This window comes from Meleagris gallopavo, chromosome 3 (genome assembly GCF_000146605.3).
Source record: "Meleagris gallopavo isolate NT-WF06-2002-E0010 breed Aviagen turkey brand Nicholas breeding stock chromosome 3, Turkey_5.1, whole genome shotgun sequence".
NCBI lineage: Eukaryota > Metazoa > Chordata > Aves > Galliformes > Phasianidae > Meleagris > Meleagris gallopavo.
The window spans coordinates 55510479-55520214 of NC_015013.2; the positions used below are offsets into that span (position 1 = coordinate 55510479).

General features: G+C 42.1%; 1 long non-coding RNA gene across 1 annotated transcript; it reads left to right on the top strand.

Annotated features, from left to right (window-relative positions):
* The first annotated feature begins 356 nt into the window (after positions 1–356).
* On the top strand, positions 357–4754 carry LOC109366787. The gene is made up of 3 exons (XR_002113373.1): positions 357–946; positions 1747–1891; positions 1977–4754. It is a non-coding gene; the product is annotated as an uncharacterized LOC109366787 (long non-coding RNA).
* The last annotated feature ends 4982 nt before the right edge of the window (positions 4755–9736 follow it).

Here is a 9736-nt window from a genome sequence, read left to right on the forward strand (position 1 = left end):
GCCAAGTGAGCTGTGACAGTCCCAAGGCTACCATCAGTAGCTGAACAACCCTATGTATTTTTCACATGGAAAACCACATACAGAGAGGTTCCTAATTGCTGTGTTAGTTCTTTGGCAAGCTGTACTATGTGGAGTCAACATCACTGTAAGTGTTCAAGAAACGTGTAGATGTGGCACTGAGGGACATGGTTAGTGGGCACGGTGGGGATGGGTTGATGATTGGACTACTGGACTATCTTGGAAGTCTTTTCCAACCTTAATGATTCTTTGATTCTGTAATTTTAAGACAATATAGATATTCTGTCTATATTGTGTACATACTTTAGTACCAGGACATGTGATGCTGAGTATATGATTTATATTTGGCTGTGGATTAGTATATTTTTTTACAGTCCATTTTTTTTTTCTTTTAATTAGCATAAGTACTTCGAATTCTTCCTCTTCTTGGGATGTATTGCCAAAATGGCAGCAGAGGGTCAGCTTCACCACTCTGGTGACAAAGCCTTACAAGGAGCCACCGCGATGCCTTCCCCAGTCCGTTCTCTGCCAAGATGACAAGTCCCTCACTGCTGTCAGCCCAGCGTAGGAAATCCACACGGCAACGCGGAGAATGTTTATTGTGGAGGGAGAACTTTTGCCCTGTGAAGTCACCTCCTAGCAGTCACCAGTAGGCTTCTGATATTCTATCACAGGAAATTCCTGGTGGGCCACAAAAGCGGTCCCCTGAGTGCAGCTGCCGGGGGAGCAGCGGTGCGACGGACTGCAGGGCTGGGCCCGGGGCCTGTGTGCACCCGAGCACCTGTGCCCTGTGAAACGCAGACCGTGTGCTCCCAAACAATGTCCCAATGAACCGTATGGGGGGCAGAGGTCACGCGAACCATTATTGTGCTGCATTTTATGCAAACAAAAAAAATGTATTAGAGGATGTGCTTTGTATTGTAACAAGGTACTGTAAGATTATATTTAGGCTTGGTGGCTTTGAAGCCCTTGGTAACACAACCGCATAATCACAGCTCTTGATGTTAATGAGGAAGTTATATTATACGGTACTCTAGCTTACTGGGAATGGTGTAGGAAGAATTAATAACCTTTAGGAGAGCATATAAATGAGCTATTGCAGCCTCAAATTCTGGCTGTATGAAGTGGATATGTTCACATCTCTGCAGAGAAGGAAGGAAGATATCAACTAGCAATTACTGTCTTCACCTTGCCTGGCAGATTGCAGTTCCTCGCACACCTTCATGGTGCACAGTTCTTATTGGCACGTCATTTCCTTTGCTCTTCTGCCTATGTTTCAGCAGGAGATTGCCTCAGCAGGGCTGAGTGGGGCAATGGAACAGATGAGCACCATGGGGCTGAGTGCAATAGGGTTGCATCTCCCTTGACTTAAAGGCTCCTCATTTTTACAGACGGGGGTGTTGTGGAATCAAAATATTCACTAACCACTGTTAAAACAGATGCAGTTTCTTCCAGAGAGTTGCTATCAGCTCCTAACAATCAAAAGCAGCAATATCTTTATTAGATGTTAGAATTTGCACAAAACAAAATTTGATCCAAATGTAAGCTGTTCCACTCATACAAATACAACTCCCTTTTTTATCAGTCCTGAAAAGAAATTAAACTGTTCTTTTTTCTCCTCTCCTCTCCTCTCCTCTCCTCTCCTCTCCTCTCCTCTCCTTGCAAAAACACTCTCTTTGAAGTTTCAAAGGATTTTGATGTTGCACTCTCTGTTTGCTATTCCTGCAGTGCACCTCCATGACATTGGCATCATCATTATTGCCAGCCTTGTCAGAGCCAACTGTGTGCAACCGTGAGGAGCAGGGAGTCATGACTGGTGGCATCAGCTCTCAGAACCACAGCAGAGCAGCACGACACAGTTATGTTTTAAGAGGTTGCGTGTTTTTGGGGAACTTGAGGGACTGTGAGCTTTTTATTGAGTTAATGAGTGTGACTATCTCCTCCTCTTTTTATTGCAGACAATATTTAGGGAATACCAGCACTGTACAAGCCTGCAGCAGCTGTACCAAGTTACTGAAAGACCAGAACACATACCCTCCAGGCCAAGAAGCAAGTGATTCTAAAGGTGCTTTCAGAAGGTGCCCATGAAACTGAGAAGCATATGCACAATTTTTAAAAAGTGCCTTGCTGAGAGATGATGGACTGGGTAGGGCAGAGAAATCAAATGGACATTTTCGAAAACTGCACCCCTTATTTTAAAAGAAAGGAAAACGTGAGGCAATCGCAGCTGATTCAGCATCCGGCAGTCTCAGCCAAGTCATATTTTACCTCTTCCCTTCCCTCCCCACACAAAACTTCCAGGAAAACCTGCAAAGAAAAGGCATATGTGGGTAGGAGGAGACCTGCTTTTAATTTCTGTACCTCCTATTCAACACAATGCCACACAATGCACAGGATGCGAATATCCCAAGACACCTTATACAATACAAGTAACAAAAGCACACACATGCACAAGAAAGGGGGAGAAACAAGCATGACAGAGTTATAAAGCAGAGTGCAGGTAAAGCTATCTCTAAAGTATCTCCAATATAAAGGAGCTCCATGGAAAATTTACCTTTAGAAAAGGGAAGCGGGGGACTAGAGAAATATTTCAGTGAACATGAGAACTAGATTTCCATTTCAAAGCAGAGCAGTATTTATCTATTTTTTCTGGTGTGTTGTATGTAGTGGCCAGATCTTCATTACCAGCAAAGGAGGAAGTCTTAAGGAGGTGTTTGCACTGAGGTCCAACAGGGATGTTCCTATGGTTGGTCTACAGAGCAACCTGGTGTCTGTAGAGCACTGAGTCCCATAATGGCTGTGATGATAGCCTACAGAAATGGCTGAGGTTTGCAGTATATCACCTCAGCTGTAAAGGTTTTCACCTTCTTTTGTCTGAGGAGTGTGCATGTAGAGTCTGCTCACTCCCAAGAAACACTACCTGGCCTGGTTAAAGGAGATCATTCAGGAGATGGGACCACAGCTGAAGTGCAAGTGCAAAGTGCCTGGAGCAATGCTCAGTATTACAGCTCCTGTCAGCACTCAATGAATGCATCAGAGCGTGATCAAAGAAATCCAGGGTTCCTCCAAGCCTCTTGCTGAGGCACGGCTCTGCATATCCGTGAGTGAACATGCTGTGGGTCAAGCACCAGGAACCTTGCCTGACCTGCTCTCAGCTCAGGCACAATTCATTCAAAGTTTGTGAGCTTGCGAAGTTTACAAAGAAAACACCATTTCTGAGTCAGCAACTCTTTAAAGTTTGTCTGGAGTTGCTGTGAGATTTTTACAGCAAAGATGTATTCTGTTTTCAGATAGGAATGAAAGCAAAATACTTTAAACAATCAATCAAACAAACAAAACCATGGGACATGATCTTTACAATATGTTTATTAGAAAGAACAATTTTTTAGTGTACAAAAATAGGGCTTCATATGTAGATAGGAAGACTAAATGACTTTTAGTCACAAGGCTACTGGCTGCATCAAAATCCAATGTGAATATATAGAGGCAGAGAGGAGAAACTGCAGGAAGCAGAAGAGGGCTATAGCCATGAATCACTTCTCCCTGTAGAATGGGGTCACCAGAGTAACTTGTTTAATTGATTACATATTTCTTCAGTGTTTGAAAAAAAAAATGAAGTTGGCACTTTTTTTTATTGTATTTGTGCATTGATGGACAGTTGCTATCTGTATAGTGTAAGTAGAGTGGGCAAAGAGGATCATTTTGAGCATCTTAGCTCCTAATCCTAATTCTGGATCCATATCACAAGCAATACCTCATTCCTCCTTAATGGATGTTCAGTTACTGCATCAAATATGCACTTGGTTTAATGTTATTGGGAACTTCATTAGGAAGAAGGAATAAAACAACAAAAAGCAGAGAAATATTTTTTTAGTATTGTATATTGTGAAGTGTGATGATAAAGAGGTTTTTTATTCTGGCTCTTGGGGATACTCACTAATGGAACAAGATGTCCCCTGCCCACCACCAGCCACAGAGCTGCAGCTGTGTGCTGCTTAAAGCTTCTGCGAAGGACGCAGATTTATTATGTTGTGTATCTCCACTTCCTATATTCCTGACAGGACTGCACTCTGGCTTTTGCTTTTGTTCTTCCAAAAATAAAAAAAAATCAAAACAAACTAACGAGGCTCTGCTGTACAAAGGAAGGGTAATCCTAGCTGCATATAGAGGTGTCTTTCACAGTAAGAATGTGGATGCTTGAAGACATATCTAAAAGATTGCTTTGTATTAACCGAAGAAACATCACTTAAATAATTGGCTGAACTTCTGTGTGTTTGTGCTCTGTAATCAATGTCCTGATAGATAGATGAATAACTGGTATCTCCTTCAGCAGTAAGCTCCTCGCCCATCCCTGTGGCCTGCTGCTCCCCATCCCACCTCACCTTGCAGATCTGGCTGCCTCTAGCCCCAGCTGGCACCTCCTCAGCTGCCTGCTCAGGAAAAGGACTCATTTGTTGCCTGAGCATTGGGCTGAGTGGTAAAACTGCTCCAAAGTGAATCAGTAGTCTAGTTCCAGTAAGTGACTTCATTATTCTTGTGTTTGTGTTTGGCTAAAAGCCAATGACTTGCTTAGGAACAGGCTGAACACAAATGGTGTTCCGTGAAAGTTAGTGTGTATCATGCACAAATATCCTCTTAGTACATTCTGGTGTCCTAAGTGTGCATTCATAAATATATCTTTTTATAGTAAAACAACATCCAAAGCTTATCCCATAGGTACTCTGCATCTAGGTAAACCTTTTGGGAATGGGGCAGTTTTTCTGCTTGTTTGTTTAGTGTATATAAAACCAGAGAGATTGAGGTACAGTGAAGCAGCTCTGAGACCTGAGACCAAGAGAGACTAATCCATAGGTTTGACCTGATCATCAGAGTATTCATTGCTCTGTAGAGAAGCTGCCTCTCTCACTCATGGGCTACAGCACCAGTAAACCGCTGTAAAAATATCACATTGTGGAGAAATTAATACTATTATTTAATACCTAGATCTACTCCTGAATGGCAAGACAACCTTTCTCAGCACAGGTTGGAAGCCATATTGAATCTGCTGTCCTCAAATTCCAAGTTTCCTTCATCAGATTTTGGAACAGATCGAACTATAAATTGCTGAATGAAATATCTAAAATCCAGGTATTGAAAAGCTGCTACACATTTAATACATCTTGAGAAGAGAAAGGATTTTCCGTGGGTAGTTTTCTATAGAAAGGAAGAGCCCTATGAGTGAGCAAGAAGTTGTGCAATAAACTATAATTCAATCATAGCTGATGACTTCATACTGCATAACAGGGCTAGCACTCTGCATGCCTCCCATGTATGCAGGGCTCTGGTGCTCTCCTGGTCAGACAAAGATCTGTAACCCCAACGGACTGTCACCAACACCAGCAGTCTCAACCCAGCAGGACAGAGGGAAAATGGTGCAAAATTCAAACCCTAATTTGGCAGTTTGCTCCAAGAACCACACATACAAACTCATCCCTATTTATTTTTATTTATTTATTTATTTTTATTTTTATAGAAACAGAATCTAAGCACAAGTTTAAAGCCACCTCTTTTTCTACTCATCTTCTTCCTCACACTGGGTTCCATCAAGGTCTCACACTACAGTGACCATATGATTTTTGTTTTCATCTATCTAGTATTGTCTTCCAAGTACAGCTTCGGCAGCTTGTGACCCATGTTCAATTTTGATTAATATTTGTATTTCCAACTAATGGCCTCAGGAAAAAAAATAATAATAATCTGTTTGTGCCCTGCCACTGCAGCACAAACACAGCAAAGATGAGATGTCCTGCCAAAGCTACTGGTAAAGGATTGTGAGGGTTTATGTTTAGGAACAAAAACTAACAGAGAGGTTTGGTGCTTATTCTGGTTGCCACCACGAGGAAAGAACACCTGATGACTGCATCTTCAGGAGCTCATTTGTTGTAACAGATGCACTGTAATTTTGACCCCTTTTCCTCAGGCTTGAATAATTAATCTCAAGAAAGGCCAAGTATGTCTCTTAACTGCAGGTGGTGAACATGGGCTATGTGGTTTTTAACACGTGTTTTGGCCAGGAAGCTTATATCCAATGGACATTCTTATAATTATAAGAAAAAAATCATAGTGTCTATCTATCTCTGAGTGTTTGGATAAGATTTTGGCATTATTGTCTGGGCTATGAAGTGACTCAGTTCAGTAGGAATGCCAGCTATGTGCAGAGGAATTCTTTACATCCCATTCAGGGGAGTAAGGGGGAATCTCTGGCACATCCCCATGCACAGTGCAAACAGCGAGACAACTTCCAGCTGCTGGACACAGCTCTACATAAAAGTGAACTACAAAGTGGGGAACATGGGCGTGTTTTGTTTTGACTGTGTTGCACTGCAGAAAGATCTGGTTTTCCTCCAGATCTTTTTTCTTCCCCTCTCTCTCTCTGTTTGCATTCCTTTTGTTTGTTTCTTTAATATTAGGAATTTGGACTTCACTTATCCCTGGACAACTCTGTGGCTAAGCTGAAATAATGATAATAAAGGAGTGAAAGCTGAGAAATGGAATGGAAAAGATTTTGCAGAAGTGGCAGCTTCATAATTCCCCAGAAGATACTGCACTTCACTCAGCAATCTCTACCATTAGTAGCACCACACTGATAGCTGAATGCTAAATTCTTGGCCATGAATATAGTGTGCTGGGGTTCTATACACTGATGCCAGCTAGCTACCCTATTTTGGATCTGTAAGGCATTTTTTATTTTTAATCTTGGTTCTGGACAACAGAGATATGCTCTTTGGGTAGTTTGATAAGGATCTGTTTCCATCTACAAAATTGTTATGAGTACTTGGTATCTTCCTGCCTGCTGCTCACGCTGCCCCAGCAATGCTGGTTTGCTCTTGTGGAGGCCACAGAGACTCTACAACATATACAGTAAGTAATAGATCTGCACTAAGCTTGCCTCCACCATGCTTGTCAATTCTGTGAGACACGTTCCTGCTTTGTGGGACTTCAACACCATCTCCCAAGTCCTTTGGACAAAGGTATAATGCTATCAGACACATGGTTTGAAATTTGCATGGTCCTGTGTGAAGCCAGGAGTTGGAATCAATGATCCTTGCAGGTCTCTTCCAACTCAGGATGTTCTATGATTCTATTCTGTGACTCTATGAGTCTCCAGCTGCAGGTCCTGACTAGAGAAATTGGAGCATAAAGCTCTTAGCACTCATAGTGCTCCTGCTAGCATCAGTGCTGCGGACACAGAGCTACATTAGCTAGAAAATCAGAGAGACTGGAGGGACCACCAGCCAAGTGGAGCAGAGCTCCCTCCCCATAACAACTGTGCTTAAGCCCAGATGGATCTGAGCTGGAGCACACAGATGTAGGCATCCAGCTCTTCTCATGGGCTCTTTGTGAAGATGCCCATAGGTGTCTCCATTCCCTATGGCTTGGTGAGTGCCAACGGATGATTGGTCATTTGCTTCACCTGCTGTTCATTTGAGCTGCTGCTGATACTGGGAGGGGTTTAAAAGGTTAGCTGGATAGACATGTGTGTGTCAGAGCAGAAAGAGCAAGCAGTTCTTTGTGTGTGCAGGACACCCTCATGTGCAGGACATGATCCTTGGCACACCCTGGGGTGGCTGATGCTGGTTCACTAAGCCTGGGGAAGGCTCCAGAATCTGCAGCAACAAACATGTACAAAGCATAGCTGTGGAAGTAATTAAGTGAATTTAGATCATATGCGGTTTTGGAGCCTGATGGGGTGAGTGTGCCAGACTTCCGACAGCTCTCAGTTTCTTTTTTAAGGACTATTGCTTTACCCCTTGAATTTTACAGTAAGTGCTTAGGGGATGGGTGAAGCCCTTTCTCTTTGAAGTATTGCACAGCAAGATGGTAGAAGGTAAAGAACTGCTAAGGCCTTCATTTCAGGCTCCTAATCTTCCAGGTATTCACACTGTCAAGTCCCTTTCCAGCTGATTCTCAGTTTCTCTGTCATGGAAGCAGAGGCTTTTTGGAGGCTGACTTTCTACAGCAAAAAGAGATTAGATAAAAAGATGATGCAAGCTCACTTTAAAGAAAAAAAAGAAAACATGAAGGAGGCTAATCAATCTCTGTAACTTTCGGAATGATTATAAGATACAATCTTTTTTGTTTGTTTGTTTCTGTGTCATTAACTGCGGGTCACAATGTACTCTAAAGCATAAATCTGTCCACAAAACCCTGAAATGCAGCTTGCATCAGGGATGGCGGGGTTAGGAATTCAAGGGTAAGCAGTAGCTGAGTTGGTCCAGCAATTTCCTGAGTTAGGACTGATTGATTCTTCTTTCTTATGCTTTTTTGTGAAATGAATAGATTTCAGAATCTTAGACCTGCTTTTCCCAAGGCTAACTGTTAGTGATATTGACCTGGATTGAGTTGAGTGAGGATCTTGATAGCTCTGTACATCCACTTTATCCTGATTTTTTTACTTTCAAATTTAATGTCTGATGTAATGTTAAGGTCCTGAATACCAATGGTGTCTCATTAATGGATTTTTTTTTTCCTATACCTTGTTTTGAACTTAGATCTAGTAAGCGTAGACGACTACCCCTAGTGAATGAATTGGTAGTCTATAGTCTTTGTTACCAGATTCAGTCAGCAATGTATCTGTATTTTTTAAGATCTTAATTGGTTGTATAATCACTAATCACTTCTGTGAGTAAAAAAGTAAGGGTTAGAATGACAAGGTAAGGAAAATACTTCCTAGGACACACTTCTTGGTGTCATGCTGCTTTTTGATGCTGAGTACCAAACCCCTCATTTCTTCCAGATGCAGCATCTGGACTGTGCAGTCCAATAAATATATTCAGAAGAATTCACAGATTTAATATAAAACTGTATAATAACATCCACAAAGAAGTTTGTGAATGTATAGGTAATACATCTCTTTTGTGTGGCAGAGTAAGAGTCATATCTTAAATTAGAATAACCTCAACTTACTGAAATTCAAATTATTCCCCCCTGCTATATCCCTTTGAATTTGATTCACTGTTTTCTCTCCTTATTCAGTTTGCAGCCATATTACCTCATCCCAAGCTGTCAAGGTCGGGCCACCTGGGGACCCCACCTAAGTTATGGGTGCTCCAGGAAGCACTGATGACAGCACAGCAGGTAGCATGCTGCCCTCTGAGTCACAACAGAGAAGTCTGTCACCACTGGGTATGGGCACAGTCTTTTGATAGAGATGTCTTTCAGAAGAGGCATAAAACTGACCGTTGGAAACTCTGGAGTGTTTTCTCACCGAAAAGGCCAGGCTCTTCTTGGTGACAACAGGACAAGGAACAATGACCTAAAACTTGAACACAGGAAGTTCCATACAAACACGTGGAAGAACTTCTTTCTGGTAAAGGTGACAGAGCACTGGAACAGGCTGCCCAGAGAGGTTGTGTAATCTCCTTCTATGGAAATACTCAAGACCTGGCATGGGATGCCTAACTGTGCGACCTGCTGTGGGATGCCTGCTTTAGCAAGGGGATTGGACTCGATGATCTCTTCAAATCCCTTCTAACCGCTGTGATTCTGTGACTCTGTGAAAAGAAAGCAATGTTCTGCTTAAGGAATATATGTGTTTTGCTGTTAGTGCAACTCTTGAACTGCTAAAATAGATGCCAGTGTGATGTTCAGTAGTTTTCCTGTTCAAGCTTAATTAGAAGCATTTGTGAAAAGAGAAATGATTCACTAGGAATAGAAATTTTTACTTTCAAAGTGTTCC